General features: G+C 39.8%; 1 pseudogene; it reads left to right on the forward strand.

The window, feature by feature from the left end:
• Nucleotides 1-2,139: 2,139 nt before the first annotated feature.
• LOC138089043 (MAPK/MAK/MRK overlapping kinase pseudogene) lies at nt 2,140-3,394 on the forward strand (annotated as a pseudogene).
• Nucleotides 3,395-24,355: the final 20,961 nt, after the last annotated feature.

Consider the following 24,355-nt stretch of genomic DNA (forward strand, 5'->3'; position numbering starts at 1 on the left):
ATTTACTAGCATGTGAGATGAGTACAATTGTGCGGTAGTTTGAGCACTCTTTGGCATTGACTTTCTTTGGAATTGGAATGAAAACTGACCTTTTCTAGTCCTGTGGCCACTGCTGAGTTTTCCAAATTTACTGGCATATTGAGTGCAGCACTTTCACAGCATCATCTTTCAGGATTTGACACAGCTCAACTGGAATTCCATCACCTCCACTAGCTTTGTTTGTAGTGATAGTTTCTAAGGCCCACTTGACTTCACATTCCAAGATGTCTGGCTCTAGATTAGTGATCACATCATCATGATTATCTGGGTTGTGAAGATCTTTTTTGTACAGTTCTTCCATGTATTCTTGCCACCTCTTCTTAATATCTTCTGCTTCTGATAGGTCCATACCATTTCTGTCCTTTATCGAGCCCATCTTTGCATGGAATGTTCCCTTGGTAGCTCTAATTTTCTTGAAGAGATCTGTAGTCTTTCCCATTCTGTCCTTTGCCTCTATTTCTTTGCATTGATCGCTAAAGAAGGCTTTCTTATCTCTTCTTACTATTCTCTGGAACTCTGCACTCAGATGCTTATATCTTTCCTTTTCTCCTTTGCTTTTTGCCTCTCTTCTTTTCACAGCTATTTGTAAGGCCTCCCCAGACAGCCATTTTGCTTTTTTGCATTTCTTTTCCATGGGGATGGTCTTGATCCCTGTCTCCTGTACAATGTCACGAACCTCATTCCATAGTTCATCAGGCACTCTATCTATCAGATCTAAGCCCTTAAATCTATCTCTCACTTCCACTGTATAATCATAAGGGATTAGATTTAGGTCATACCTGAATGGTCTAGTGGTTTTCCCTACTTTCTTCAATTTGAGTCTGAATTTGGTAATAAGGAGTTTATGATCTGAGCCACAGTCAGCTCCTGGTCTTGTTTTTGTTGACTGTATAGAGCTTCTCCATCTTTGGCTGCAAATAATATAATCAATCTGATTTTGGTGTTGACCATCTGGTGATGTCCATGTGTAGAGTCTTGTCTTGTGTTGTTGGAAGAGGGTGTTTGTTATGACCAGTGCATTTTCTTGGCAAAACTCTATTAGTCTTTGCCCTGCTTCATTCTGCATTCCAAGGCCAAATTTGCCTGTTACTCCAGGTGTTTCTTGACTTCCTACTTTTGCCTTCCAGTCCCCTATAATGAAAAGGACATCTTTTTTAGGTGTTAGTTCTAAAAGGTCTTGTAGGTCTTCATAAAACAGTTCAACTTCAGCTTCTTCAGCGTTACTGGTTGGGGCATAGACTTGGATAGCTGTGATATTGAATGGTTTGCCTTGGAGATGAACAGAGATCATTCTGTCATTTTTGAGACTGCATCCAAGTACTGCATTTCGGACTCTTTTGTTGACCATGATGGCTACTCCATTTCTTCTGAGGGATTCCTGCCCGCATTAGTAGATATAATGGTCACCACTTCCAATTTGCCTTGATTCATGGTCCTGACATTCCAGATTCCTATGCAATATTGCTCTTTATAGCATCGGATCTTGCTTCTATCACCAGTCACATCCACAACTGGGTATTGTTTTTGCTTTGGCTCCATCCCTTCATTCTTTCTGGAGTTATTTCTCCACTGATCTCCAGTAGCATATTGGGCACCTAATGACCTGGGGAGTTCCTCTTTTGGTATCCTATCATTTCGCCTTTTCATACTGTTCATGGGGTTCTCAAGGCAAGAATACTGAAGTTGCTTGCCATTCCCTTCCTGATCTTCAATGTGGGATAGCTCCTCTCGGCCCCTATGAAGGTTTGGTTGGTACTTAACATTTAAAACATTCAGTCAACAAAAATGGAAGTAATTCATGAGCTCTAGATTCTGTGAGGAAGATAAATTTGACCTAAGTCCTTCATGACATTGGATTTAAGTAATATGTTGGATCTGACACCAAAAATGTAGGCAATAAAAGTATAAAGAGATAAATCAGGCCAAGGTGATAGGGTTACACATGGCGGCCGGATCCTAATGCTCTCCATCTAGGGACCACCACGAAGGTCCTTGTTTGGGATCCTGCCTCTAAGGAGTGGAAGCCAGGGCCTCCACTTTCTATCCCTTTCTTCTCCGACCAGTACCGGCAAGGAGTTGTCGCCGGCTTCCGCATCCAGGATGCAGAACTATAAAGCAATTGACAAAATACAAAAGGGAATGTTTTCTGAAGTTACTAAGATGCAGAACCTGAGAGATGGAAACTACCATGCATGCGAACAAGTGAAACAGCATTTTGAAAGCACTGAGCAAGTGAACAATCTGCGAGGGATACAAGCACCGAGACGCCTGAATCCACACCCAAACATTCTCGGGCTGCACAAAGCGGTTTTTGACAGAAAATCTGGTTCTCTTGCACTAACATGTGAACTTATGGACATGAATATTTGTGAGGGAGAAGACACCCATTATCAGGAAAAAAAAAAATTACGCACTATACATACCAGCTGTGTAAGTCTCTGGATCACATGCCCAGAAATGGAATATTTCACAGAGATGTAAAACCAGAAGATATATTAATAAAGCAGGATGTCCTGAAATTAGGGGACCTCAGGTCATGCCGGAGCATCTACTCTAAGCAGCCTTACATGGAGCACCTCTCCACCTGCCGGTACCGGGCCCCTGAGTGTCTGCTCACCCATGGCTTCTACAGCTACACGATGGACCTGTGGACCATGGGCTGCGAGCTCTGCAAGATGGCCAGCCTGCAGCCTCTCTTCCCCAGAGCCAACGAGCTGGTCCAGATCTCAAGGATCCACGACGTTGTGAGCACGCCTGCGGAGAAGACCCTCGCCAAGTTCAAACAGTCCAGAGCTATGAGTTTTTATTTTCCTTTTAAAAAGGGATCAGGGATACCTCTACTGACAACCAACCTGTCCCCGCAATGGCTCTCGCTCCTGCACGGAAGTGGTGGCCTCTGAGCCTGACGAGAGAATCACTGCCCACCAGGTCTGCAGCACCCCACCTTCCAGGAGCAGAGGGCTGCTGAGAAGCAAGCTCTGGCCAGGGACAGGCGAAAGGCCCCCCGCTGTCTTCTCCAAGCGCCCCATGGCACCAGAACTACTCAGCAACACCTGGCAGATGGCACAGGAGGGCCGGAAGCAGAAACAGCACCCCCGAGGCCTGAGGAGGACCAGCCCCGGAGACAAGGACCTTGCTACCTGATGGAGCTGCCCAGGCGCCAGCTGTCGGGAGCAGCCAAGCTATCCTCGTACTCCAGCCCGGCACTGCAGTCAGTGTTCGCCCGAAGGTGCCACTGCTGAGACCCCTGAAGTGTGTCAGTGGAGCCCAGAAGGCAGACACGCAGAAGGACGTCAAGCCCAGCCTGAAACAGTACCGCCTGCCCATGACAGAGCGGAGACGTCGGGGCTACTGAGTGCTGCGGCTCCCTGCTTGGGATGCGCCTGCGCCAGGGAGCAGGGCCCGGGGCTCCAGGGGGCCTGGCGTCCTGTCCCAGGAGAGACCCCTGTCCCCGGACCTGCACCACCACCTTGGCCTGGAGCCGCTGGCTGGAGGCAGCCATGTCCAGAAGGCAGCTTTACTGCGTGTTCCAGGCTAATACATCTGTAAAACCACCTCATTCTAGGGTTTTATTTCATTTTCATAATGTAAGGATTTGGGGCAGGGAATATTTTGTAATTTTTGTATGAATCAGAACAGAGAGATTATACTGTATTATGTATTATTTAGGCTGGTTTCACCAGGGGCTCCACTGGCTTGCAGTCCATCAGCAATAGTGTTTAGCACAGTTCTGCTTCCAGATTATACCCCTGGAGGCCCCTGATTTTATTAAAGAATAAGATGTCTAAAAAATAAAGAATAAAGAGATAAATCAGACTCCATCAAAATTAAAAAGTTCTATGCATCAAAGGACACAATGGACAGAGTGAAAAAGCAACCTATGGAATGGGAGAGAATATTTGCAAATTATATAATCTGATAAATGGTTACTCTGCAGAATATGTAAAGAATGACCAGAACTAAACAGAAAACAAACAACTCAGTTAAAAAGTGGTCAAGAGGCTTGAAGAGACGCTTCCCCAAAAAAGATGTACAAAAATGACCAACAAGCACAAGAAAAGTTGCTCAAATCATCTGTTGTTCAAATCATCACACATCCTTAAGGAGATGCAAATCAAAACAACAGTGAGGTACTGCTCATTGATGGCTATTGTCCAAAAACAAACAACCAAAAAAATAACAAGTGTCAGCAAGGATGTGGTGAATCTAGAATCCTTGCTCACTCTTGGTAGGAACGTAAAATGATGCAGTCTCTGTAGAAATCAGTATGATAGTTCCTTAACAAATTAAAAACAGAACTACCATATGATACAACAATTCCACTTCTGGTTTATGCCCCAAAATGAATGAAAGCAGTCTCCAAGAGATATGTATACATTGTTTATATCAGCATTTTTCACAATAGCTAAAAGATGGAAGCAGCCCAAGTGTCCATCAATAGATGGATGGATAAACAAAATGTGGTCTATACATGCAATGGAATTTAATACAGCCTTAAAGAGAAAGGAAATTCTGACATATTCTGCAACATGGATGAACTGTGTGGATATTATGTTAAGTGAAATAATCTAGTCACAGAAGGACAGATAAGGTATGATCCCCCTTATGTGACGTATCTGAAGTAGTCAAATCCATAGAGAGACAAAGTAGGATGGTGGTTGGAAGGGGTTGAATAAAGGAAGAAGGAAATTGTTTACTCACTATAGGGTTTCAGTTTTGCCAGGTGAAAAATGATTGGAGATTGATTGTACAATAATGTGAAGATACTTTGCAGAACTGAGTGGTACACTTGAAATTATTTGGATGACAAATTTTATGTTCTGTATATTTTTAATAAAAACAGATTTCATAGAAGTCTTCTATTCTTGTCCTGAAGGACTATTCACCACATTAACAAAACAAAGTGGCTATATGAGATGGTGAAATCATAACTACAACCTAAAGCTAAGATTTCTAAAATGGGCCATGTGCCCAGGCACCTGAAAGAAGTTAGAATCTGCTTGTTTTTCACACCTGTGGAAAAGCAGAAATGTTCATGTGTTCTCCAGTAAGGTTAAAAAATTGCAGCTTTAAAAAAGTCTTCTTTTCTCCAGCAAACAGTGACTCTGCTCTTGCATGAAAGTATAAACATGATCTCATGATTTAATCATTTCACCTCATTTTAAAAAAATCTTTTGCCTTTTACAATATAATAAACTATGCAGAAATCCAATTTTTTTTTTTTGTTATTGTTCAAGGAATTAACTTAGCGCACGAATGGAAACTAAACAGTAGTTGGCATTTGTCAATTTCCTCCCAGGTGACTTGACAACTGGGACTTGAGCTGCTGCTGGGCATCATTAGTCATTAGGTGTGTCAAATAATTTCACATCATTAGTTAATTCAAATTTCCATGCCACAAAATAATCAGATTATCAAATTAGTGTTCTGTGCAAAACACAAAGGCTTATTGAGATTCAGAAAGGGCTTCATTTCTACTTGAAAAAAACTTTTAGGAAAGTTGGAGAGACAGTTCTACACGTGAAAAGTTAAATAGCAACACAACAGTGAAAATATAAAGAAAACCAAGAAAGGGAGGTCTTAAGGAAGTGAGTGTTTAAATACAGAGATTACCAGTAAAGGGCTGTGGTTTTTGCAGAGACCTCGAAAAGATTTGCAAAGACTTACAAGTGGGGATGTATGAGAACAAAATTCTCAGCTGAGAGTAGTTGGCTCCCCTGAAGATGCTGAGCAAGGCAGGCTTGGCAGTATTTCTGACTGTCACAGTTGGGCAGGGGAGTGCTACTGGTGTCTCATGGCTAGACGCCAGGGATGCTGCTAAACAGCCTATGATGCACAGGATTGTTCCCCACAAAAAAAGAATTCTCTGGCCAAAATGTCAGCAGTGCTAAGGTTGAGAAACCCTGGACTAAAGCTAAGCTGTTTTCATAAAAGGGATTTTACTAAAGTGCTAAAGGATGAAAGAGAAAAGATATGACAGAGGGAAGTAAAGAATCATGAATACAAAGAACTAAAGGGCAGAAGCATTAAGGGGTGCTAAGTGGATCAGTTTAACTCGAGTGAAGGGCTTTATACAGGCGTGGCCAGTCTTTAAATACAGGCTGGAAAGAGCATATGAGATGCGGAGCTCTGCTGTTATGAGATGTGAGACTTTGAACAATCATTTGTCTCCTTGGAGCCTGACTTTTCTTATCTATAAAAAGAAGATAACATTTACCTCTTGTATTGGTTGCAAGGTCAAACCAGATAACATAAAAGTGCCTCCTGTGCCGGAAGGACAATAGGAGAAGATACATAGAAACAGGGAAAAGTCAACCCTTTCAATTATCTACACTGCACGGATTATTGAGTTTCAATTTTCAATTACTAATTGAAATGACTAATTTTCAGTTAATACCACAATCAACCGAAAGCTGATTAGTTAAGCTTTTATTATCTGTTTACATCCTCTCCTTCATTTACTCAACAGATATTGGGTTGGCCAAAGAGTTCCTTTGAGTTTTTCTATAAGATCTTATGGAAAATCCCAATGCTTTTTTTTTTTTTTGACCAACCCAATATTTCTTGTTTTCTTCTTTTCAGGCAATGTTCCCTTTCTTTAATAGAGTCTTCAATCTCTTAGAGAAAAAGAGTTTTTTTTTTTTTATGAAAGGAAGTCTTACAAAGACTCTGAATGAATAATGTACAGATGACTCCAAACTTGTAACTCGTTTCCTTAACAAGAATCATAAAGGGATCTTAAGTCTGGAGTCTCCTGTGATGATACTTGCAATTTACCCTGATCTCTGCTATTACTGATACATCTGAGCCCTTCTTTAATATGACCAAATTTTCTGCACGCAAGCTGAAAACATTTTCTTTTGCTATTTCACCATGTTTGTGTGCATGCAAATGTGCTTAGACGTATCTGACTCTTTGCAACCCCATGGACTGTAGCCAGCCAGGCTCCTCTGTCCATGGGATTTTCTAGGCAAGAATACTGGAGTGGGTTGCCATTTCCGCCTCCAGGATTTCTTGCTGACCCAGGAATCAAACTGTGTCTCCTGCTTTGGCAGGCAGATTCTTTCCCACTAGTGCCACTTGGGAAGCCCAATCTTTGTTCTTAAATACATAGAGACTTTCTCACATACAGAGTGCCTTTGTTAAAATCATTGCCTGATTCAGTGGTATATAGATTGCTCCCATTGACTAGACAAGCATACAATTTTTCATAAATAGCCCTGTAACCACTGTCCACGTGGAGTCCTGAGGCTGCAGTAAACAAGCATTGGTTGTCACTTCTAGGGTGACAACCTGGAATGGCTACACTATAGGGTGTAGCCTTGAATGTGGAAAGATAGATGGCAGAGAGAACTTGAGATATCATGAACTGCCTAAAACAGCTCTATGAGGGCACAAAATAGAAAATAGTCAACACTGGCCAAAGCAGGTAGGAAATGATGTCATGGTAAGAACTGAAAGATGAGTGGGTGTGTGCGTGCTAAGTCACTTCAGTTGCAGTTGCATTCAACTCTTTGCAACCCTATGGACTGTAGCCCACAGGCTCCTCTGTATTTGGGATTCTCCAGGCAAGAATACTGGAGTCAGTTGCTATGCCTTTCTTCAGGAGATCTACTCGACCCAGGGGTCAAACCTGTGTCTCCTCTGGCTCCTGCACTGCAGGCAGATTCTTTACCACTGAGCCACCGGGAAAGTCCAAGTAGGTGCTTGACAGACAGACAAATGAGGGGCAAGTATTCTAAGCAGAATCAACAGCTTGAAGATTAAAGATTTACAGGAGAAAGAAGGCTTGGAATAGGTGGAATGCCACAGGTGGTTCCCCTGTGGCATTCCACAGAAGATCATGAGGGAGGTGGGTAAGTGGGGAGGCCAGAGAGACACAGTGGCCTGATTACAAAAGGCCAGGTGCGCCACACATATGGGTTTGGATTTTTGTAAGGTTATGATGAGTTATTAAATAATCTTACAGGAGAAGGTAATATCATATTTGTGCTTTTAAAAAGCCCCTTTGGCTGCAATGTGCAAGATGAACTGGAAAAGGCAAGACCAAAGAATAACTGTTGCAAATATCAGCAGAACCATTTCTTGACTTCCATACTCGAGCTTGTGACCTATGTCTTTAAACAAATTAGATGACAAAAATGGGGTCCCCTGTACACAACGTTATCTGGCAAGAGACAATATTTCTTGCTTAGTGTTTTAGTTCAGGGTCCTCCAGAGAAAAGGAAGGCCCAGGATTGATAGATGATAGTGAAAGATAGGTAGATGATAGATTTTAAGAAATTTATTTCAATAAATTATTCTAAGAAATTTGTGCAAATGATTAAGGAGGCTGGCAAATCAAGAATCTACAGGGTAGGCCAACAGGCTGGAGACCTAGAGAAGGGACGGACAGTCCTGGATGTCAAGTCAAAGCCCTTCAGGCTGTAGATCCAGGAAAGAGCAACAATGCAGTTCATGTCTAAAGGCCTTCAGGATGGAGACAGAGGAAAGAGCCCACGTTGCATTTCAAATTCAAAGGAAGTAGTAGGAGTGGAGAAGAGGCTGTCAACTAGATATGGGCTTGTTTGGCCAGATATTTCTGAAGCTAATTCTCTGCACTGTGGCTTAGGGATCACGAATAGGAATTTAAATGGAAGAAGAGCCAGACACACAGACACTCACAGTCACAAGCCTTAATAAACTCCCTCGTCCTTTTTTTGACATCAAGGATAGTCTGACAGTTTAGGATGACCTAACCAAGGAGGTAAGCTCCAGAAAAACATCTATTTCTGCTTTATTGACTATGCCAAAGCCTTTGACTGTGTGGATCACAATAAACTGTGGAAAATTCTGAAAGAGGTGGGAATACCAGACCACCTGACCTGCCTCTTGAGAAACCTATATGCAGGTCAGGAAGCAACAGATAGAACTGGACATGGAACAACAGACTAGTTTCAAATAGGAAAAGGAGTACATCAAGGCTGTATATTGTCACCCTGCTTATTGAACTTCTATGCAGAGTGCATCATGAGAAACACTGGACTGGAAGAAACACAAGCTGGAAACAAGATTGCCGGGAGAAATATCAATAACCTCAGATATGCAGATGGCACTACCCTTATGGCAGTAAGTGAAGAGGAACTCAAAAGCCTCTTGATGAAAGTGAAAGTGGAAAGTGAAAAAGTTGGCTTAAAGGTCAACATTCAGAAAACGAAGATCATGGCATCTGGTCCCTTCACTTTATGGGAAATAGATGGGGAAACAGTGGAAACAGTGTCAGACTTTATTTTGGGGGGCTCCAAAATCACTGCAGATGGTGACTGCAGCCATGAAATTAAGACGCTTACTCCTTGGAAGAAAAGTTATGACCAACCGAGATAGCATATTCAAAAGCAGAGACATTACTTTGCCAACAAAGGTCCATCTAGTCAAGGCTATGGTTTTTCCTGTGGTCATGTATGGATGTGAGAGTTGGACTGTGAAGAAGGCTGAGTGCTGAAGAATTGATGCTTTTGAACTGTGGTGTTGGAGAAGACTCTTGAGAGTGCCCTGGACTGCAAGGAGATCCAACCAGTCCATTCTGAAGGAGATCAACCCTGGGATTTCTTTGGAAGGAATGATGCTAAAGCTGAAGCTCCAGTACTTTGGCTACCTCATGCGAAGACTTGACTCATTGGAAAAGACTTTGATGCTGGGAGGGATTGGGGGCATGAGAAGAAGGGGAAAACAGAGAATGAGATGGCTGGATGGCATCACTGACTCAATGCACGTGAGTCTGAGTGAACTGTGGGAGTTGGTGATGGACAGGGAGGCCTGGCGTGCTGCGATTCATGGGGTTGCAAAGAGTTGGACACAACTGATCGAATGAACTGAACTGAACTAAACCAAGTAGGTCCGTCTAGTCAAGGCTATGGTTTTTCCTGTGGTCATGTATGGATGTGAGAGTTGGACTGTGAAGAAAGCTGAGCACTGAAGAACTGAGGCTTTTGAACTGTGGTGTTGGAGAAGACTCTTGAGAGTCCCTTGGAATGCAAGGAGATCCAATCAGTCCATTCTAAAGAAGATCATTCTAAAGAAGATCATTCTAAAGAAGATCTTTGGAAGGACTAATGCTAAAGCTGAAACTCCAATACTTCAGCCACCTCATGCGAAGAGTTGACTCATTGGAAAAGACTCTGATGCTGGGAGGGATTGGGGGCAGGAGGAGAAAGGGACGACAGAGGATGAGATGGCTGGATGGCATCACCGAGTCGATGGATATGAGTTTGACTGAACCCCGGGAGTTGGTGATGGACAGGGAGGCCTGGCATGCTGCAATTCATGGGGTCACAAAGAGTCGGACACAACTGAGCGACTGAACTGAACTGAACTGAACCAAATAGGATGTATCTGGGTACCAGTAAAAGTAAATTCTTCATTATTCTCTGTACATAGTAATGTGATCACAGGTAAATGATCCTGTTAAGTCAATTTTTTAAAAAATAGATGCTTATTTAATGCATGAGTTATTGATCTCCCAAGGCCTAATTCTCTGCCCACACACAATAAGTCTTTCTCAAGTAAGTTAGTTACTTATGAAATTCTTTCCCATCATTGGTAATTAACTTTTTGGAAAGCCAATCTTAACATGTCCAGTATTGCGTACAGTCTACATTCATGATTCTCTATTAATGAACAGATATAATCAAAATAATGCATTAGAGACCATCAAACCTTTCAGATAATTTTTTTTAGATTGTTGTCAGTATCCCAGCAAGGATAATAAGAAACTAATGAGGATAGTGACAATAGAAAGAGAAAAAAAATAAAATGGGACCAACAGAAAAGACATTGCAAAGCTCAGATAGAACCTGGTGACTTAACACAAATGGTGGGATGATTACCTTGAAAACAGGAAATAACAAAAACAATGGGTCAAATATATTGGGGAGAGTTCTACTTTATAAATGCTAACTTCATATTTCCAAAATCTTATCCAGGAGGAAATGTTCAAGCTATAGAATAGAAGCAGCCTAGGATCAGTAACTAGAATTTGAAATAAAATATTTTTTAATGAACTTAATATAGAAAAAAGCTATGGATTTGGAAAATCTCTGAAAGATGAGCTAATAGAGAAAAGAATAAACTGGAGATGAAAATAATCTGTCATATCTTTAGGAATAGAGAGCAGAAAATTAGAGAGGGAAGGAGCAATTAAAAACTAGAGCAAGGGACCAAAGGTTGAGGTTGAGAGAAGAAAAATTCACTTGACCTTGTTTATACCTCCCTTTAATTGGCCAATTTATCCAAGATGTCACCCCAATTCTCCTTTTATTTACATCAATATTTTTAGAAAATAAACATTTTACCACATGTCCTAGTAGCTGACATCCACTTGAACTTCTACCCATTGCATAGGAGCCATATCACAACCACTCTCTTGAAAGTGCCCTCTAAAATCTCATGGTGTCTGATGGTTAAAATCTAATTGGCTTTCAAATTTTTCTTTTCTTAGTTTATTTCTCTGCATTCTTTGGCACTATAGACCACACCTTTATTTTAAAACATTTCTTAACTTGGTTTATTCAAACCAATAATATCTGGATTTCTAAACACTGGGGTGTAGGAATTTCTCAGTCTGTCTTGTTCTTTAAGTTCTTTGACTCTAAATACATTCTCCACGTTTCTTTCAACTCACCTCTCATATTTTTAGCAATGCCTAGGCAGTTTCTCTTATACATATCAGTTCAATCTATAGACTGTGATGACCTCCAAGTCTCTTTTGTTTCTACTCAGACCTTTCTTATGATCTCTGACCAATAGTACTTGACTGCCCATGAGATATGTCCAACTGCTGCTACTGCTAAGTCACTTCAGTCGTATCTGACTCTGTGTGACCCCATAGATGGCAGCCCACCAGGCTCCCCCATCCCTGTGATTCTCCAGGCAAGAACACTGGAGTGGGTTGCCATTTCCTTCTCCAATGCATGAAAGTGAAAAGTGAAAGTGAAGTTGCTCAGTAGTGTCCAACTCCTAGTGACCCCATGGACTGCAGCCCACCAGGCTCCTCCATCCATGGGGTTCGCCAGGCAAGAGTACTGGAGTGGGGTGCCATTGCCTTCTCCATGTCCAGCTGGTGGGCCCATAAATATCTACAAGTTTACATTCTTCAAACATAATGCAAATCCTTCCCCAAATCTGCCATTCTTCCACTCTTTCCGGTCTTAAATAAAGGGCCCCCTCTACCCAGTGGTCTAAGCTAGAAACCTGAGAGTCATTTTAGGTTCCTCTATGCTCCAATTAGCATAATGAAGCATAGAGTTGGGCATGAATTCTTGACTATCTAAGTCTTTTTTAATTACCCCCTTTTTTTTCCATTTCAACTGGCATTACCCTACTTTGACATGGTTATCTCTCATCTAGAATCCTGCAATGAGCTAACTGATCAATCTATTTCTTATTTTACCTTTTATCTCTGTATCATTCTGCTTCTCCATGTCTTTCTCCAGTATGCTCACCCAAAATACATCCACCATACTGATATTTCCAAAAGGTTTCATGTCATAGCACTCACATACTTGGAAAATTCTCTTCATAACCTACAGAAGCAAATTTCCAACATAAATTCTTCCATGACTTGGCTTCTGCCTAACTCAAATAATCATACCGCTCAGCCTCAGATCCCTGTACTGTACTTAGTCGCTCAGTCATGCCCGACTCTTTGAGACCGTATTGGCTGTAGCCCACCAGGCTCCTCTGTCCATAGGGATTTTCCAGGCAAGAATACTGAAGTGGGTTGCCATCCCCTCCTCCAAGGAATCTTCCACCACCCAGAGATCGAACCCAGGTCTCCCGCTTTGCAGGCAGATTCTTTACCATCTGAGCCACCAGGGAAGCCCATATATCCAGGCAGAATTCCCCTATACACTGAAATTCCCAGCCAAGCTTCCATTACAAAGCCCTTTCTCTGCATAGAACATTTTCTCCATGTCTCACAAATCTCTTTTGTGACCCGTGTCACCATTCCCTCCTCAGTTCAAATGTTACACTCCTCTAGTACCTACTGCATGCCAAGGACTGTACTCAATGCCAGGACTATAAAAACAGTGTATGCCACATGGTAAATAGCCAATGAATATATTCTTAATGAAACTATAAAACAGAAACTAAAACAGGTTCAAAAACTGATTTCAAAATACAACAAAACACATGACAGAGGAATACGGCTGATTCTTCCCTTGAGGAGTAGGGGATCAAGAAATGTGGTCTAGGAGAGATGACCACCTTAGAGTTCATGTTCACCAAGTAAATAGAATTGGAAGAATAATTCCACCACAGAAGATTAGCCTGAACCACAAAAAGAGCATGGCATGCAAGAGGAAGTTGCAAATGCTTCTACTGGTACACAGAAAGTTACATGGAGAGGTGGAAAAGGCCAAGGTTGAATAGAAAGAGATGGAGAGGGAGCATTAAATGATAATGCTGAAAAAGATGGTTGGCTAAAGCCATGGAAGGATGTGGACACAAGCATCCAATCACTAAGACAATAGGAAAACTGTATGGAAATAGTTTTCGAAGAAGGATGGGGTATGAAGGACAAACCAGAAGATTAGGTCACAGATGATTGTGGGGGCCCTATAAGCAGAAGATGAGCGTGTGAATTCATCAGAAAAGATATGGTGAAGAGGAGAAACAGATGTGAGAACTATTAAAGAAGCAAACATGAATGAACTTACAGTAGACTGTGTGTGGTTTGGGGTGAGGAAGAGGGAAGGAGTCCATGTTGATTCCTGCTTTAATGATTCAGGTGACTTGGTGGGTGTTACTATGACAATTCAATCTTTTTTCAGAAACAGAAAGTTTTATATTTTACTAGTGTCATTGTTTTTTAATTAACCACTGTTAATAAAGATGAGCATATTTGAACATGTCATTTTCTTGGCTAGCAAACCTAAAGATTCTAACACATAATAGTCTTAGTTAATATTTATCAGTTGTATTATTTTACAAGTTTTCTCCTTGCTGCTAGCAAACACCAGAGGCATATTATTTTTTGAATTCATTCTTGAGTCTCCAAGGATTGGATTACTATATTCTACATTTTTGTTTTCAAAAACAAAAATGTGAAACTACTTTCTCTTCTTAAAAAAAATACAAATTTTTAGAATCTGTATTGATTAAATGTCTTTAAATAGCAACTTACCTGTGGTATATGTCCCACTGACAAGAAAACCTGTGATTTTGTTGGTCACAATAAAAAATCGTACCCTACCCCTTTCTACAGTGTTGGTTTAATTGCACAACTTGTTCTTTTTCCTTTTCAGTTAACAATGCCAAAAACATATGTGGTGAGTTACCAGCCAAAATAATTGAAATCTGGGATTCTTGGCTGCCAGTAGGGCAACACCAAACCTCAGGAGCTAACAAGAGGTGTCGATGATTCATTAACAAAACATAAAATTGTGAGATGGGTAGCTAAGCATGCAGTAAGAGCCAATTACTGCGATTCATTCCACAGGCTTGCCTTTGGCTGGAACTGCCAGTCAGCAATCTCACCATTGGCTGCCATTCTCAGGAAAGTTGATGCTTGCGTATCAGAACATTTGGGCTATTTGCATGGAGGTGAAAGAGGCCAGTGGATTACAAAGTTCCCCTACTTGTCATCACAATATTAATCTAGAGGGAAATTAGGTGAGATCTCTAGTGCAGAAAGTTCTACAATCTTCCATATTAATGACAGACATCTTATGCTTTGAATGGCGGGTTTGTTTAAAGAACTTTCACACCCATTTGATCAGCACAAGTTGTATATTCATAAGTGTATGTACTCCTAAGTAAGTGTTAGAGATGACAAGGAAACTGATACTTAAGAATATTTAATGTCTTGTCCAGAATCCAGTTTCCCAATTCTAGCCCCTGTTCAGTAACCTAAATTAGCATTTCTACACAAGCACTCTAAATTTTGTTAGAACCGTAACTTGTTTATTAACACATCCCCAGCTTAATAGCTTTTGACATAAAAGAGAACTGCTTTTCAATCACTTCTATTCCCATGAAAAACAATATTTATAATCTGTTAACATTTCATGTCATGTGCTAAAAAAAAAAGAGATCCCAATCCAGTTGCTGTCAGCTACTACTCCAGAAGGTAAAATGGAATACCCCCAGATTGTTGTATTTCATGCCATGTCTGCTGCTTCACAACACAAAGCAAATAGAGAAGATCGATGATTATATACTATGCCAGACAGACAAATGATGCAAATCAGACTAAACAACATCTCCACATATTACTTAGCAGTTCAAATATTTAAATTTCTTTCACACACCTTATTAATTTTCTATTTTCCCCTTTAACTTTGATCTGTAGATTTTACCTATTATAGATATTTTCCATTGAAACTATCTTTATTTTTCTTTATACATTAATGAAACATTTTTTGAGTACCCATTATCTTTCAGACACTGAATATCACTTGAAATGGAGTTAACTGTTATCTCAAGGTCATTGTAAGGTACAAGTTTAATAATGATTACCAAAGAACTCAAATATGCAAATAATTTAATTCCTACTGTTATTTTAATCTCCTGAAGGATGGCATGCCCAAATATGACTCATGTTCTGTTAATAGATTATAAGGATATGCCTGAAAGTTATGTGTCTGTCACAAATTTTCTCCGTGGATGAACATTAAAACTGAATGAAGCTCTTGGGAAAAACATCCAAATGAAAAGTGAGAACTCTTGTCAACCATCTGGAACTTTCCTACATGACGCCAAACATCCAGATTCTTGTTCAAATCTGGATGGGAATTAGCTATCATTTAGTTACAACTTCAGCTATTTTTTTCAACATTCAGATGGTTCTTGTAAATATTGATTTCTAGACTGTTATGTATGCCTAAGACAGCATCTCATCAACAATATGAGGGTTTTAGTTTTAGTTTTGATATTTCTGAACAAAAGCAGATCATTAACCAGTTTTGTAGTAACGCAATAGGCAAGTGATAATCCACTTGTAAGGAAAGCTTTCAGCTGAAATTGTCATGTCTGAACTGAAGACTGGGTTTAACTTCTGTAGAAATATAAATGTAGAAGTTTAGACTGTCCTTTCTACCTTGTTTATAAAATATAAAAAGAAGATTAACATCTCATGTTTATGACTAACACTTGATAAACTTGAGTAAACAGAGCTCCCTCATGAAGACATATATTTTTGTCACCTCCTCCCATAAAAAAAAGTTTGAATGAATTGTTCAACAAATGTACGATGTTGAATGTTGAGTTTCTAAAGTTCTTAAAAAATCAAAAGTTACCCTTAGTTCCACCCATAAAGTTTCTGACAAATGATCTAATCAATATTTGGTATTTAATGTGATTTTTTACCCTGATGTTGGAAAATCCCATGGAGGGAGGAGCCCGGTGGGCTGCAGTCCATGAGGTCGCTAAGAGTCGGACACGACTGAGCGACTTCACTTTCACTTTTCACTTTCGTGCATTGGAGAAGGAAATGGCAACCCACTCCAGTGTTCTTGCCTGGAGAATCCCAGGGATGGGGGAGCCTGATGGGCTGCCGTCTATGGAGTCACACAGAGTTGGACACGACTGAAGCGACTTAGCAGCAGCAGGTAAGACTCTCCAGTAGAGATGAGTGTTGAATTTCTTTCTCAAAGAGAATATATTCTATGTTTTCAGTGAGCTTCTTGCACTACTGAAACTGTTTTTTCAAGGTAAATATTGATATTTTATTTGTATAGTATAGATTTTTAATAAAATAGTAATATTATCATGAATTTGCAAAGTTAGTATTACCTGCTGCCTTAAAACAAAATGTATGATTCTAAGCAGAAATAAATTTGAAGTTTTATTTATAAAATTTTATACATGTAGAAAACATATATACCAGAAAAATCTTAATGCTTTGCTGCCATTGGTAAATCTAGAGTTCCTTTTTAATGTATATAATATTCCTTTCAATTTTATATAATTAATGGTAGTTTAGTCACTAAAAAGTCATGTCCAATTCTTGCAACCCCATGGACTGTAGCCTGCCAGGCTCCTCTGTCCATGGGAATCTCCAAGCAAGAAAAAAAATGGGCCTGAAGCAGGTTGGCATTTCCTTCTCCAAGCAAATTTCCTGACCCAGGGATTGAACCCAGGTCTCCTGCACTTCAGGCAGATTGTTTACGACTGAGCTAGGAGGGAAACCCATATAACTAATACTGTCATTAATTCAATGGCATGAGTTAATAAATTTAACCAACTTAAGTGTAGTTTTGAAATTGATATCCTTTTGCTTTAAAGTTTCAAAATGAAATTATTTCTTCTAAAATAGGTAAACCAGCGTGATCCACATGGATGCAAATATTACAGGGAAGTGTTTTCTTGATACTCAATGCAGTTGAAAGCAAGTGAAAGTGTTAGTCACTCAGTCATGTCCTACTCTTTGTGACCCCAGCCAAGCTCTTCAGTCCATGGAATTCTCCAGGCAAGAATACAAAAGTGTGTAACCATTTCCTTCTCCAGGGGCCTTCTTGACCCAGGGATCAAACCCAGGTCTTCTGCACTGCAGGAAGATTCTTTACCCTCTTTACCCTCTGACCCAGGTTTGGAAGAAGTTGAGTGAGTGAGTGAAAGTCACTCAGTCATGTCCAACTCTTTACAGCCCCATGGACTATACAGTCCATGGAATTCTCCAGGCCAGAATACTGGAATGAGTAGCCTTTCCCTTCTCCAAGGGATCTTCCTAACACAGGGATCCAACCCAGGGATCCAATTCAGGTATCTCACATTGCAGGCAGATTCTTCACCAGCTGAGCCACAAGGGAAGCCCAAGAATACTGGAGTAGGTAGCCGATCCATTCTCCAGCAGATCTTCCCAACACAGGAATTAATCCAGGGTCTCCTGCATTGCAGGCAGATTCTTTACCAACTGAGCTATCAGGAAGGCCCTGGAACAGGTTAGGGAAGCCCTGGAACAGGTTAGGGATGTGAACCTACTTTTCAACTACAAAGTTTTTGAAGTCTAAATATAGATCAAGTATTGTTGATGAAAACGCGGTGGCCAAACTGAGATGAGCAAGATGATCTATGTTCCCCTTACCATTTTTAGGTGTTACTGAAAAATTTACATAAATGCAATATTCTATACACATATGAGTACCTTGAATTATGTGCTCAAGTCCACTGTTAATTCCCCTTTTTAGCCCAATCATTAAAAAAGCTCACAGATGCTATCAAACTTGCAATGATTGCAAGAAAAATCTCAGATGTGGATTGGGCATTGGCATAAACTTAGCTAGTTGGCATCAGCATTAGTAACAGGTGGCAGAGCAGGCAGTGAAATTGCAAAGGCAGAACAGTTTGCATTTCCTGTGTCATCTCAACCTTTTTTTAGTAAGTAAGTTTAATTTTGGTAATTGGGAGAAAATTTGTTTTTTTAATGGAACTCCCAAAACCCTAAAATATTTATTCATTATTGTTAATATTTAAGTGCACCTAGGTTTTTAACTTATCATTTGAGAAATAGTAATGGTGCCTTTACATATCCTGAAATAAATAGTATACAATTTTTTCACATGCCTCATTGTATTTTTCCCCACTACCAGGCATGGATCTGAGAGCTCAAAGAATAAAATCCAATTATATTAACAACTTCTATCAACTAACTTCAAAGAATAAAATCCAATTATATTAACAACTTCTATCAACTAACTTCCTCATTGTTGCACACTTGATTTTAAAAGTTTTGCCCCATTTTCACAATGTCCCTAGTACTGATACTTTATTAATCCAAATAATTACCATTGCCAACATCTAAAAAACATCTGCTACATGATGTAAATTTTTACAATTTTCTTAGGGCAATAATATTTCTATTTGGATTATGACTTGCAATGTGTTTTAGATTTATTGTTTATAGTTTATATTTGTACTGAAATTAGAAACACAAGTAGAAAAGTCTTTAGTATTATGTAAGTATGATTAAAAGTAATGCCAATTATTCATAAAGATTTGTGTTCCTTTTAATTTTAAGTCTAATAGTAAAGAAAAATAATTAAGTATTCTGGTCATGAAAAAGTCTAGGTTTTAGACTGAGATAAACTCTGCCTTTTATAATTCACTTCTCTCTAAGTTTTACCTGAGCAAAAGACAGAACAGTTTTTATTTATAAGGCTTTAATGATAATTAAATGATTCTTTCTGAGGGCTATGAGGAAAGGACCTGTTCCAGAACTCTCTCTTTGTCCTGTGGGCGCCCATCTTCCTCCTGTGTCTCTTCATATGGTCTTCCCCTTGCGCATATCGCTATGTCCAAATTCCCCCTTTATATGATGACCCAGTCATTTCAGATTAGGATACCCACTACTGATCTCATTTTAACATGATCCTCTCTGGAAAAGACCCTATGGCCAAATAAGGTCACATTCTAAGTCATTGGGCATTAGGACTTCAATATATGAATTTTAGGGATGGATACAATTCAACTCATAACAGACACCAACTAAAAGGAAGTTAACCTTGTTTAAGAGACCAAGAATCCGGACACTGTTATTGAACTGAACTTGGGTTCCCTCACACACCACACAGCAAAGCCAGTTTACTGACACTTGGTTGTGGTGAAGGGAAGTACATGTTTATATGCATGGCACCAAGCAAGGAGAATCCCATGGACAGAGGAGTCTGGTGGGCTACAGTCCATAGGGTTGCAATGAGTTGGACACAACTGAAGCGACTTAACACACAGGCAAGGAATACAAGCTTCTTATGTTCAGAAGACTAGAACTCCCCTCTGGTTTTCAGGGAAGGGTTTTAAAGACAACATATAGAGTGAGGCCTGAAGAGTTCGTGACTTTCATCTGATTGGTTGGTGGTGAAACACTGAGGTGATGTTTTAAGAATTCCAATCATCAAGCTTCTTATTTCAACAGGTCTAGGATCTACAGGTGCTTGTGGTCAGATGTAGTCACCAGCCTCCGTCTGAGCTGAGTAACAACTCCAAAGTATCTGTCAGATTATGTATATCTCTTGAAGGGGAACTTTGCTGTTGTTTAGCCACTAAGTCGTGTCTGACTCTTTTGCGAACCCATGGACTGTAGCCCACTGGGCTCCTCTGTCCATGGAATTTCCCAGGCAAGAATACAGGAGTGGGTTGCCACTTCTTTCTCCAGGGGATCTTCCCCACCCTCAACTTCTGAATTGCAGGTGGATTCTTTACTGCTGAGCCACTGTGGAAGCCCCTGAGGGGGAACTAGGACTCTGTTTTTTATTGAACTATTGTTCAAGCTATGTGGCTTAACTGCTTGTACTTTGCTTCTGCATTCCCTCACTGCCATATTTAGTAACTGTTTAAGTCTTCTCCTTGGAACTCAGGAAAAGCCAAGGAGACTAAAATTTTTTTTTTTTTTAAAGAAATGAGGATGTTCATGGATTGGAAGAATCAGTACAGTGAAAATGCATATACTTCCCAAAGCAATCTACAGATTCAATGCAATCCCTATCAAGCAATCAGCGGTATTTTTCACAGAGCTAGAGCAAATAATTTCACAATTTCTATGGAAATACAAAAAACCTTGAATAGCCAAAGCAATCTTGAGAAAGAAGAATGGAACTGGAGGAATCAACATGCCTGACTTCAGGCTCTACTACAAAGCCACAGTCATCAAAACAGTATGGTACTGGCACAAAGACAGACATATAGATCAATGGAACAAAACAGAAAGCCCAAAGATAAATCCACACACCTATGGACACCTTATCTTTGACAAAGGAGGCAAGAATATACAATGGATTAAAGTCAATCTCTTTAACAAGTGGTGCTGGGAAAACTGGTCAACCACTTGTAAAAGAATGAAACTAGATCACTTTCTAACACCATACACAAAAATAAACTCAAAATGGATTAAAGATCTAAACGTAGACCAGAAACTATAAAACTCCTAGAGGAGAACATAGGCAAAACACTCTCTGACATAAATCACAGCAGGATCCTCTATGATCCACCTCCCAGAATACTGGAAATAAAAGCAAAAATAAACAAATGGGATCTAATTAAAATTAAAAGCTTCTGCACAACAAAGGAAACTATAAGCAAGGTGAAAAGATAGCCTTTAGAATGGAAGAAAATAATAGCAAATGAAGCAACTGACAAACAACTAATCTCAAAAATATACAAGCAACTTATGCAGCTCAATTCCAGAAAAATAAATGACCCAATCAAAAAATGGGCCAAAGAACTAAATAGACATTTCTCCAAAGAAGACATACAGATGGCTAACAAACACATGAAAAGATGCTCAACATCACTCATTAGCAGAGAAATGCAAATCAAAACCACAATGAGGTACCATTTCACACCAGTCAGAATGGCAGCGATCCAAAAGTCTACTAGCAATAAATGCTGGAGAGGGTATGGAGAAAAGGGAAACCTCTTACAGTGTTGGTGGGAATGCAAACTAGTACAGCCACTATGGAGAACAGTGTGGAGATTACTTTAAAAATTGCAAATAGAACTGCCTTATGACCCAGCAATCCCACTGCTGGGCATACACACTGAGGAAACCAGAATTGAAAGAGACACGTGTACCCCAATGTTCATTGCAGCACTGTTTATAATAGCCAGGACATGGAAGCAACCTAGATGTCCATCAGCAGATGAATGGATAAGAAAGCGGTGGTATATATACACAATGGAGTATTACTCAGCCATTAAAAAGAATACATTTGAATCAGTTCTAACGAGGTGGATGAAACTGGAGCCTATTATACAGAGTGAAGTAAGCCAGAAAGAAAAACACCAATACAGTATACTAACACATATATTGGAGAAGGCAGTGGCACCCCACTCCAGTACTCTTGCCTGGAAAATCCCATGGATGGAGGAGCCTGGCAAGCTGCAGTCCATGGGGTTGCAAAGAGTCTTACATGACTGAGCGACTTCACTTTCACTTTTCCCTTTCATGCATTGGAGAAGGAAATGGCAACCCACTCGTGTTCTTGCCTGGAGAGTCCCAGGGACAGGGGAGCCTGGTGGGCTGCCATCTATGGGGTCACACAGAGTTGGACACGACTGAAGCGACTTAGCAGCAGCAGCAACACATATATATGGAATTTAGAAAGATGATAATGATAACCCTGTATGCGAGACAGCAAAAGAGACACAGATGTTTAGAATGGACTTTTGGACTCTGTGGGAGAGGGAGAGGGTGGGATGATTTGGGAGAATGGCATTGAAACATGTATACTATCATGTAAGGAAAGAATCGCCAGTCTATGTTTGATACAGGATACAGGATGCTTGGGGCTGGTGCACGGGGATGATCCAGAGAGACGATATGGAGTGGGAGGTGGGAGGGGGGTTCAGGATGGGGAACTCATGTACATCTGTGGCTGATTCATGTCAATGTATGGCAAAACCAATACAGTATTGTAAAGCAAAATAAAGTAAAAATAAAAATTAAAAATAAATAAATAAAGTCATAATTGGATAATAAAATCCTTAAAAATATAAATAAATAAAAGAAATGAGGGACACAGAAGAGGGCTTTTGTACCTGGGAGGACCCGCACAGGGTCCAGCTTAGTTTTAATACCAAGTACAATTTCTATCTGGCTTCTTCCTTCAGCAGGATTATTTGAGTGCTCAGTTAAAGTTGTATCTCCATCAGTTAGGACAAACGGCTGCCCTACTAGAGCTAAACCTCTCTACTGGGGTCACACTGAGGTTTGTCATAATTCATATCTCCCATTTCCCTTTACAAACTTTTTAATATTTTAATTTTACTATCATCCTATTCTTCCTTTCTCTGTCTCCTTATAAATCATTTGTACCTACTAAAGTTTGAATTTTCCCACTTTGGAGAATAAAATTAATTTAAAATCAAATGAAATACTAGTATTTAAGCCTTTCATGAACATTTTGGCTCATATCCATGTCATTGGTCTTAGTGACATCCAGTGGCCATGACAAGTCAGTGGCAGGATTTCAGGTCGTTCCAGAAATATATTTATATATTTTTTATTTAAACATAGGAAAAAGACCACTGATCATTTTAACATAAGTGTAATAAAATTCTCCCATGTCACTTGTCATTTATAAAGTGAACTACCTCATATATCAGAAAAATAAAAATTATAAAATTTAGTTTTATTTCATTCTACCTTCATTAATAAATTAATATCTCCTACCACTTAAACAGATGACCAGTCCAAGTCTGATGCATGAAACACGGCACTCATAGCCGATGTACTGGACAACCTAGGGGGATGGGATGGGGAGGAAGGGGGGAGTGGGGTTCATGATGGGGGGGACACTTGTACACCTGTGGCTGATTCATGTTAATGTATGACAAAAACCACCAGAAAATTGTAAAGTAATTAGCCTTCAATTAAAATAAATAAGCTAATTTTAAAAATGTTTAATCTACAAGTTATTTTTTAAAGATGGAAACAGTATGGCTTGTACTATTGAGTAATATTTTTTTCACTTATCTTTGGTTAGAGTACTGTAGAGGATGAGGTAGTTAGGTAGATTACCCAAAGAGTGAGACATGATTTACAAACATAACAACTGTTATTTAAATTAAAGTGTACAATTAATGAATGGTATGTGCTAATCTAAACAATCAACATTTTTTCTTTCTAGGTTCTTTTGAGCTAATGATTTAAAATATTACATAATTCATTCTAATGAAGGAAATTTGCGCTGAGACACCACTGTTAAGGTCTGACTAGTCCCCAGGTGCTAAACTCAGAGACCGAAGAATCAGACTACAGCTCTAGTTTTTTAAAAGTCTACAAAATCTATGGTACAAAGTTTTGCGCCTTGAGGCAGTTATTTAGTTCTTTAGGCTGAATTTCTGATAATAATGATGCTGATAGTTATGAGTGTTAAGCTAAGAACCAACTCCAAATAATGATTACCTTGTATATTGTGGTTTAAAAGTCAATCATGCAAATTGGTCATGCAGAAAGCCTAAGGGGAGTCAGAAAGTAAGCCCTTCTATCTTTCTAAATAATAGGAAAGTAATCCATCTCAGGCCCCCTTTTTTATGCAGCACAAGGCTAGGAACCAGCACCTGATGGAATCAGCCATAGAGGGCTCATTCAATGCATATTTGCAGTGAATAGAACTCAAGAATCTGATACTTATATTTCACTGGGAAACTGATATACATATATGAAATCTTTACAAAGGGCTCGGTTAAGTACATAATTTAATGATAGACTCTAACAGAGTTATAGAAGTTGAGTCGGCGAACAATGGCAGTGTGTTGCAGTAATAAGTAAAAGCTTCAGGCAAAAGGAGTATTCATCCTAACAGAAGCACAAGCATTTGATTATCACAGAAAAGTATGA

Source organism: Capricornis sumatraensis, chromosome 12, assembly GCF_032405125.1.
Source record: "Capricornis sumatraensis isolate serow.1 chromosome 12, serow.2, whole genome shotgun sequence".
Lineage (NCBI taxonomy): Eukaryota > Metazoa > Chordata > Mammalia > Artiodactyla > Bovidae > Capricornis > Capricornis sumatraensis.